This window comes from Notothenia coriiceps, unplaced genomic scaffold, assembly GCF_000735185.1.
Source record: "Notothenia coriiceps isolate Sejong01 unplaced genomic scaffold, NC01 NC01_scaffold00037244, whole genome shotgun sequence".
Taxonomy (NCBI): Eukaryota; Metazoa; Chordata; class Actinopteri; order Perciformes; family Nototheniidae; genus Notothenia; species Notothenia coriiceps.
In genome coordinates, this window is record NW_011369945.1 from 12,181,104 (window position 1) to 12,190,884 (window position 9,781).

At 38.3% G+C, this 9,781-nt stretch overlaps 1 protein-coding gene across 1 annotated transcript in view; it reads right to left on the reverse strand.

Annotated features, from left to right (window-relative positions):
* The window catches only part of LOC104965311 (potassium/sodium hyperpolarization-activated cyclic nucleotide-gated channel 2-like), a 22,540-nt gene that overhangs the window by 590 nt on the left and 12,169 nt on the right, over window positions 1–9,781 (reverse strand). The window lies entirely within an intron of this gene.

The window sequence follows — 9,781 nt, forward strand, 5'->3', positions numbered from 1 at the left end:
TTAAGAAGAATAGGACATAATGTTCTAACAATGTTATCACCAAACATTTTAAGAATGTTTTTAGAGAACGTTATCCTACCTTTCAGAAGAACGTTCTGGGAACCAAACAAAAACTTCCCGCTGAAAACGTTTTAAGAATAGGAGGGCATAATGTTCTAACAATGTTATCACCAAACATTTTAAGAATGTTTTTAGAGAACGTTATCCTACCTTTCAGAAGAACGTTCTGGGAACCAAACAAAAACTTCCCACTGAAAACCTTCCTAGAACAATGACTGTAACACTCTCAGAATGTTTTTAGAACCAAACATTTCTAGCTGGGTATATGCCTCTCCCTGCTTCCACCGTCTACACACACACAACCAAATTACGTCTATACCATCAGTAAGGAAAAAGAGTAAGAACTAAGATGTATAGGTGAAGAGGCACAACGTGTCTACGTCAATGCACTCTTATTAGATTATTTTATCAACTATAAGCTTTATCAAAAAGGAAGGTCTTAAGCATACTCTTAAAAACGGTTAGGCTGTCTGCCGCCCGAACACAAACTGGAAGCTTATTCCGCAAAAGTGGAGCTTGATAAGAAAAGCCTCTGGCTCCCATTGTACTTTATATATATATATCTTTAGATAGTTTGTTTCGTAGTTTCTTTGGGCCGAATACAATAACTTCAGTTTTGGCCGTGTTTAACATAAAATGTTTTAAGGTCATCCACGTTTTTAAGTCCTTGAGGCAGTCTTGAATTGTATTTAGATGATTGGATTCATCAGGCTTGATGGATAAATATAGTTGAGTTTCATCCGCATAACAATGGAAATGTACAGAATGATTCCTTAATTCCCTAATATTGCCTAGCGGAAGCATATATAATGTAAACATGAGAAGGTCATTTGTGACTTTAACCAGAGCTGTCTCTGTGCTATGATGTGTTTTAAAGCCAGACTGAAAATCTTCAAATAAATCATTGTTTTTTAAGTAACAGCTGGCAGCTGAAGGTGAATGCGTTGAGTCTCTTGTGCCAGCTAGCTGATTACAAATGTGGTTTGAAACGATAACTGAATCAGCTTATTTCCCCTTACAGACACAATTTATTTTTCTCAATAAAATAGGTGTTTTTCACCCCAACCGCAGCTTAGGTTGCTCAGCACACTGACACAGTAGCATTATTAAAAATGATAATGTCCCTTTACAGAAGTGCCTTAAGGTCACTTCAGCAAAAGTGAAATGTGAATTTGTCAGTGTTAAGTGTTAAAATATTAATTTTAACACTTAAAAAGTAAACAAGTGAAAGCATACGGTATGTTAAAAATGATACTCCAGGCAAATCTCTTCAGTTAAGAAATATAAACCTGTTGTGGTTGTAAAAGGCCTTTTGGTTTCCTTCATCACAGAGATTAATGTTTATAATGTATTCCAGAAGCCATCATTCCGGCTGCACCTTACAACAGTTTATATTCTCAGTAGATTTAAATTAAAACATTCACATTTACATCAAAATAAGAATACTTTTGTCTCAATCCTCAACCCTCAAACCTGGAAATGGATCACTGAGCTGCCCCATATCTATACATTTATACATTGTATCATCACATCCTTTTTTTGGCACGAGACATTTTTTGATGACATATTCATATGATCCCACCTTTTAGGAAAGCTTTTTGATCTGCTACTGGTCAAACAATCTACACGGGCATTCTCATTGGCTAGGCTGATGTTGAATATGTATACCAGTGTGCTGAATTGAATAAGCCATGACGGACTGGTCCTCCTGACTAATGGTATAGCAGGGCCTCTTGGTGAAGCTTGGTTAAGAATAACCTAATTTAGAAAAGGCATTTAGCCATATTTTGACAAAATGTAAGTACAGCTGGAGAATTATGTCAGAGATCATCTTAGATTTTGGAAATTGCAATATGGCATTGTCTTTTATTGTGTGTATTATTGCGTTTACCCACTCAGTCATTATATCCACATTACAAAAAACATAATATTTAGTCAGATATATTGGATATTTGGTTATCTGCATATTGCTCACCCAGCCCTTAGTTTAAGTGGGAAACCCACTGAGCAAAAGGAGTTACAGTACCAAAGTTATTTTTCATTATTATTTGAATGTTTTTATTTGTCATTTTGATACACATTTCAACCATGCTAAGTGGCATAGGGCAATCCTTTGTAAACTTATATTTGAGCCATTAGGGCATTCATTGGTTGCTGATTCAAATTGCAAACTGGACCTTTCTGGTGATTAATCATTATAATCACAGTGTTTCCTTTGGAGCAAAAATAAACGGCTGTGTCAGCAACACTGATGCTATGATCTGCAGACTTTTAGTCTCTGTACCTCCAGGCGAACCTGCCCCTCCTGATTTGCTGTTCTCATTTTCTGCAGCCAAAACAACCTGCCCATGCACACACCGAAAACACCCACTCTTTTCCATTGGTAAAGGGATTTATGTTATTTTTCTCACACACTTACACTCACCTTCAAATATACAATCACAGCAAACCCAAACTCCCACTCACTCCCCAGAACGCTGGAGAGGAGCTCCTCAGAAAACTTCTCGCATGAATGCTTGCCATGAGGAATCACAGTTGGGATTTGACATCAACGCATGTTTTCATGTAGGGATAAGAGTGTGGATATCTCTGGAGGGAGGCAGTGCCTTTGCCAGAGGCACAGAGCCAACAAGATTTACAGTGGCTGCACTGGAGAAAGGTTTCACTGATCACACACACAACTGAGTCCCAAACCAAGGTGACGTTTCTGAGGAGCAGAAGAAAATACCTCGGGTCACAGTGAAGTCCCTGTTATTATACATACTTTATTTCTGTTACATCCAAAGTCACTGCCATACTGGGAACTAGTAAGGAGCATTGGGATTCTTTTGAATTGCAGTATGTCTTCACAGGGGCATTGTAATCTTGTCTCCCGCTGTGCTGTTGGCGAGCCTTCACAGGATAAGCATGTTGTATATGCCCCACATTTTGTATCTTTTCTTGAAGAGTGTAATGCGCACTTTTTTTGACAGTTGCTGTCACGTTGGTGTGTATTGGTTGTTTTACCAATTCTTGCATGATATGATGCCCTGAACAGATGCCATTGTTAGAGGGACAGGCAGGAAGGAGTCGAAGAAGAAGGTTGGAATAATGCAGCTACGCAATATCCCAAGACATCCAGAGAAAGAATCTGCTCTTGTTTTTAGCTTAGCTCTGTGCATATAGTGCTGAACGCACGCACGCACGCAAACACACACACACACCATTACCTGGCTAGTTCCCTAGGATGAAGCAGCAGTGAAGGGAGGTTGATTAATTGCCATTTACACGTAAATGGTTACTGCACTGCCCTTGTTTGATTTATGAAGTAAAACACCCTGATATAATAAGTTATTATTAACTGTGTGATAAACTAAGCGCCGGTTTTGTTTCCTTGAACATCCCCGGTACATTCAGTACTATGTAGAGCTGAGTGAAGAGCCAGAATGTCTTCTATCTTCTACCACAATGACGTTGTTGTTCGTCCTTGCACTTTATGTGTGTGCCCTTTGGTGTGTTTGTGAGCACAGGCTTTGTATGAGTGTGTGCAGAAAGCGCAACGTTCTCAGTGATACACAATACCCATGAGTCCTTGCTGCTCCTCTGATGCGATGCTGCCGAGCTCTGCTGATGGCGGTGATATGTACCCGTTTGACCTCTTATCAAGTCAACAGAAATGGGAGACCAAAAGGAGTTAGGGGAAACAATGTCCCTTCAATTTGACCCTGCTCTTTTTACACCCTTGACAAGGTTAGAAAACGTTCTCAATATGATGTGAATGATTTCGAAAGAAAAGTAGCTAAATTTTGCGCTCCACTTTAATAATAGAAACAGGCTCGAGCCTATGAGCGCTCATCACAAATAATTCAGTTCTTATTGTCGGAGGTATGTTTGTCGAAATCCCAGAACTCATTGCTTTAAGTCTTATAGTATAAGACCGTTAGGCTTTAGGCTGCTAGACTAACACCTGGCTGTTTCGGAAAAAAATAAAAAATAAATCTGGCTCTTGACACAAAAGCATGAGCAAAATGCAACTATGCCTGACTGCAAAAAAAGGATACAAATGTACCTTTTTATTTTTAGCTCTTGAATAATTCTTCGTCTCTTTCAGTTTTCTCCTGTAGTTGTCACGGTTTTTACCCTCTCTCATTTGTCTACTGTCCATTTCCTAAAACAGCTCATCTTCTACAGTCATTAAGACAATAAAGGCAAAATGAAATTATTTGAGCATACTAAGCTCTGAAACACGGCCGATAAGTTCATATTGAAAAATCAATTACAGTTCAATGTTGTCCCAAAGCAACAGGAGGCAGTTGCATGTGGCCTAGATCTGTTAGCATTCCGTTTCTTGGATCTCACCCAGTGTGACAATTGAACAGCTTAGTACTTCTGAATATTAGTATTCACTTGTTATTGCTGAGGCCGGCCCCCGCATCTATTTTTGGCACACGATAGCAGAGCTGTGGTGGTATTCATTATTCCCTGGGTGCTAAATAAAGAGGCAGAGTACACTCAGTGCTCTTTCTCTCTCCCTGCCTCACCCTGGGTTTTGACAGTTTGTATCTGCAGTATACAGTGTATCTGTCGTTGATAGATATGCACATATGCAGTCTTCGTCACTATCTATTACTCTATTTATTGCTCAATGCAGTCGTCTGTTTATCTTTTGAAGTATCATTGATGACCTTCCCAACGTATGTGCAGTGAAACCGCTGTTTTAGATTTTTACAAGAGAATTAAGCATCAAAGGAAGTCTTTGTCTGACACATTTATTCCCCTCTTAATACGTTTTTATAACTCTGTGTCCTCAGCTAAATTAAATGTGTATGAGAAAGAATAAAAAATGAAAATCACAGGTTGGCTGAACCGCAAAAATCTAATGTTGTATTTACTGTTACTTATGTGATCAAAACGAACTTTGAATTACCTTACCGGAATTGATAAAAAACATTTATTTTCAGTGTGCAGATATAATAAAAACCACCGCATGTACTAAACATCATTAAGTTACAATATTTGTAATTGAACACAATTCATTGTACAATGGCACCTTTTATGTAGCTGCAATGTTCAACAGTGAATGATGCATTTCCAATTTTGGAACGACATACTCCCTCTCTGACAGTCCCTTTTAGGTCTGAAACATGTTCAGTCTGCTTTTGGACAGCGCACTATCTCTGAAAACATGCTTTCAGACATAGTGAATATATTTGCCATGCTCTTGTCCTTGTAATTCCATGAAAATAGATTTTTCAGTTCTTGGAACATCTCCTCCAATTACTGGTAAGTAAAAGTATTTGAGAGCTGTTTTTCTTTGTTCTCCATGCACATGTGGCAGGGTGCTTCAAAGAAAAAGCATGCCAAATGCTTTAGACAAACATGGAGGGCTCTGTTGATTAGCCTCTTTCTGTATTTTTTGGCCACGCTGTGACCGACGAAAAAGTTCCCTGTTCCAATATGTGGATTGCAGGGAATGAGGCCATGGTTTCCATGGTGACGATTGTAACCTAGCCTGTCTCTGAGGGTCGGAGGACTGGTGTCCATTGTCCTCTAGAGAAGAGATTGAGAAAAGAGGGCGTAATTGAGAGAAAGAGTCGGCCACAGCTCGGCATGTGTTATACAATGAGATGAGATGTTGTAAACAAGTGAAATACAGTTTATTTTTATTTAGGTAAAACAATTGGAGTGTTGTTGTTTTGTGCCTGTGACGTGTTCACATGTTATATGCAGAAAAAAAAGGTAATCTCATATGATTAACCGAAAATATATTTAAATTGAGCAGAATTGGGGCTGTATGATTGCCAGAGATTTTGAGAACCCAACCAAATAATGTTATGCAGTGTCTCTAAGATTCAGAGGCTCTGGATGTCAAGCTTGCTGAAATAAACTCTTCCTTCTGACACACTAAGTTAAACTGATTCTCCCCATAGGAACTGAAGTTAACTTCACATTGCCCCGGCTGCACCACATGTTGCCCAGGTGCCCATGGATTACTTTTTCAGTCTCTACAGATCACACAGGCACTCTAAACCGTCCATTACAAGTGATATGCTGCGCTGTAACAGAAGCTTCTGTTTTGTTTTCCCGTCACTCTCTAATTTCTTACCTTAATACTGCTTATATCCCACACATTGTCAAAATGGATATGCAATATGTTTAAGATGTGAGCATGTGGAAAGAAACGGCAGCTGCAGCTGATCTGTGTTTTCTACTCTCCATTGTGTTACTCTTGATGCCAGACACTGTTGCACTAATCGAACATCTTGTCTTGTGGTTTCACTTTGCAACAAAGGATATAGTTATTATTACTAGTGCATTTTGAGTGATTTAAAAGATAATGGGCTTTCATGTTATGTTTTTATCGACTTAGTCGAGATAAACATTGTAGTTAAGACGGGGCTAAGTCTGAAGAAAGGCAGAGGTGGACTTAAAAAATAATTACATGTGCTTTTCTGACTTTGTGCTTTTTCCTCATTTTATTTTCTTGGAGAGGTTTTCTAAGATGCCAAAATGCAGCACATTGTTAAAAGTGAATGCAACATTGATTGGATTTTGTTGAAAAATAGCAAAGCTTCATCAAAGATGGACAGTCATTTCTTGGGAAGAAACAATTGGGAGATGACTGCAGACTTTGGTATTTCAGTGCACTTTGACTTGGTTTGCTCCTAATGGGCCTCACACAAGAGTGGCACCCTGAATATTGTGTCCCCTAAGTCAGTTCCCTTTTCCAAAGTTTGAAACATCATCCTGAAAAAAAAGAACAAATTACAGTGTTTAATATTTACATCTGGATGAAAAGCAGTGTGGTTTATCCAAGTATATGGTTTGATGCAACCATTTCCAGCACACAAAACTCTGTAAAATATCTTTGCTCCTGTAATACTTTTCATTATGAGTTTTCTGTCTGATTGTAATGTTGGACAAACAGCCCGTTACCTGTTGTTAACCTGACTGGATCCTGTGAATGAAAACATACACATTTCTATTCCATGCTGGTGCATTGTTGCTCTGCTGTTAACCCAGCTCTTTTTTAAATGGTGCTACAATAATACAGAATAGGAGCAGGATGAATACAAAATCACATGAAGTAACTTCACATCTTTAATTTTGGAAATTATAAATAGTAATCAAAGGTTAAAACACTTGCAACATGATGCATGAATCCAAAGCAGCCTCTACATAGGAGATGACCTCGAATGAACTGCACATGTGAGTGTGTAGCTGGGTGATGAATCAGTCATTACCACCCGCTGTTCACTGACGGCTTCAATATCAACTGTACAAGAGAGAGATTCAGTCATCTGTTGCTCTATTTCCGCACGTCACAGTTATCCATCTTTTATTCAATGCCTTCATTCCTTTTAACTTTATATTTATCTGTGAAGTCTCTCTGCCATCCTGTTGATTCTGACACTGAATGGAGGGTATCACAGTCATTTAGTCAAATATTTGTTGTGCGACTCCTATCTGTGTTGACTGAAGGACTTTTCATCTCTTCAAGACAGACGAAATCCCTCCCTGCAATTAAAAAAATTTCTGAATCAGATTTTCACGTTAATTGTCTTGTATGTTTCTCCTTCTTCTACATCGCTATGTTTGATCATCTTGTACTTTTTGTTTAGCAAAAAATTATGATTTACCCATCTTACTCCATCACATATCATTCCTTTAGATTTCATTTTGTTACAGTACATGGTATGTGAATGTTCCTTCAACTACAGGTTAAGCACAAAGTCAATTTGTTTTCATAATATTTATTTTTTATTTAGACTGATGACAACCTATTTATAAGAACAATGTTGCTTATCGCGGTTTAAATTAATGTATAAGATGGCATGTATGAGATGTTTTGATTTTTATTATCATTCAATAAATTCAATTCAATAGGCTTTATGAGATTACAAAGTAAAAGCATCCATTTTGAAGATGCCAGCAAAGAATGTCTTAAAATATGAGTATACCAAGTCCACTAACATAAGTATTTTTCTCTGTCTGCAGGGACCCAGTTCATCTGAGCATCCTTCCAGTCCCAGTTCAGTCGGCACCCAGCAGCCCCGGGATCGACACAGTTTTGTCCAAGAACACTTCCAGGCTCAGTACAGGTGAGAAGACATTCCAAAAGCTTTGCTCTAAATGTATTGTTGCTTATTATCTTTCAGTAGCCTTCCTTTAAGTCTCCGTCCCTCTTCAAGTTTTAAAGATGGTCACAGCAGGACCGAACCAACCATAGACAAGGACTTTCATCAAATCCTTAATTGCATAAATGACTGATAAAATAGTTTAGAAGAAACTTTAGTTTAGCTGTAGTTAATTTAAAGAAAGATCCCACTTGATGGTATGCCATCCAAAAGATGAAGACTGACATGCTGTATCAAATTTGAATAATTCATGACTTTATACAATATTCAGTGGTCATTAAATACTTGAGGAGTTCAAGTTTTAGAGTGCAACATTAAGAAAATGTGCATATGTTTTCAGTAATGTTATGGTTGACTGTTAATCTATACTTCGATCATTTCTCTTATGTTAGTGTCCATCCTAAGGTTGTGGCTCTTTTCTGTTTCTGTTTTCGACTAGATTGCCTCTTTTTTTGTTGTATTAGTGTTTTGTTTATTTAGTTTGGGCTTTAAATAGTTTTTTTTCTATTTTGTTTTTTAATTGTATGTGTTTGGTTGATCCTGATACAATACATTGGCCATCAGTCAAAGCATATTCAAAGCTTTTAGTAAAAAGTAGGACAAGACCACATTTTGGAGAGTATATTAAGTCCCTTATCAATTATGCAGAAGGCAGGCTGGGTCCCACCAGGCACTATATCTAATGTCCTGAGGTTGTGTTTGAATAAACAGAGTGCAAATCATACCATTAAAGAGAAGGGGTATTCAGCACAGGTGAGAATATGTTCTCCCCTGGGATAAGAATCATTAGTTTGGGGAAATGGGTCAGAGAGACCTGTGAAGGAATTTAAGGCATTCATCTCTAGTACTACCTCCTGGCTCTCTTTGCCTCATTCACAGAGTAAAGTCTGACATTGAAGTTATCTACTTTAATAGACCCTCTAATGGAATTGACTCTAGACCTTTCTGTAACCTTGTCACTGCACACTTGACTGCGTTCATCTACTTTCCTTCTTACTTTCGCTTTCCACTTGATTCCTTAACAAAATAACCATGAAATAAGAGGGTAAGGAGATTTCTATTTTGAACTTGAATGTGTTGATTGGAAAATCTGATTATTTCAAAGGACTGACTGGGGAATAGCAGGAAAGAAACATAATGTTTGTCTTTGCAAACTTTTGTAATGGGCCTCATCTCATTACGACTTCTCTTTAGGCCCAGAGTTTTCCATGTGCTAATGGATCCAGCAAGGCTAAAATCACCACTGTGCAGGCAGAACAGGTTGCTGATGCCTGTTCTGTATGGAAAGCATTTCATGTTGACTATTAACGAGGCAGGTCTCAATTTAGATAATGTTCCTATTCTGCTGGACTGTTGCAGACAGGTCTCACTCCCAGGGCATTAAATACTGACGCTCGGGCAGTGACACTGTCGTCTCGATACAGACGCACAACACAGGGTCTGTGTGAGTCAAATGGGCTCCGGATATTCGGTAGTAATCAGCAGCGAATATTCGGCCCGTGGGGGGGGGGGCAGTAGTATTTCGGTGTATTCACGGCATTCATTTTGTTATTCAACAGTATTGTTGTTTTATAGTTATTTTTTAACGTAACCCATTTTGTGTT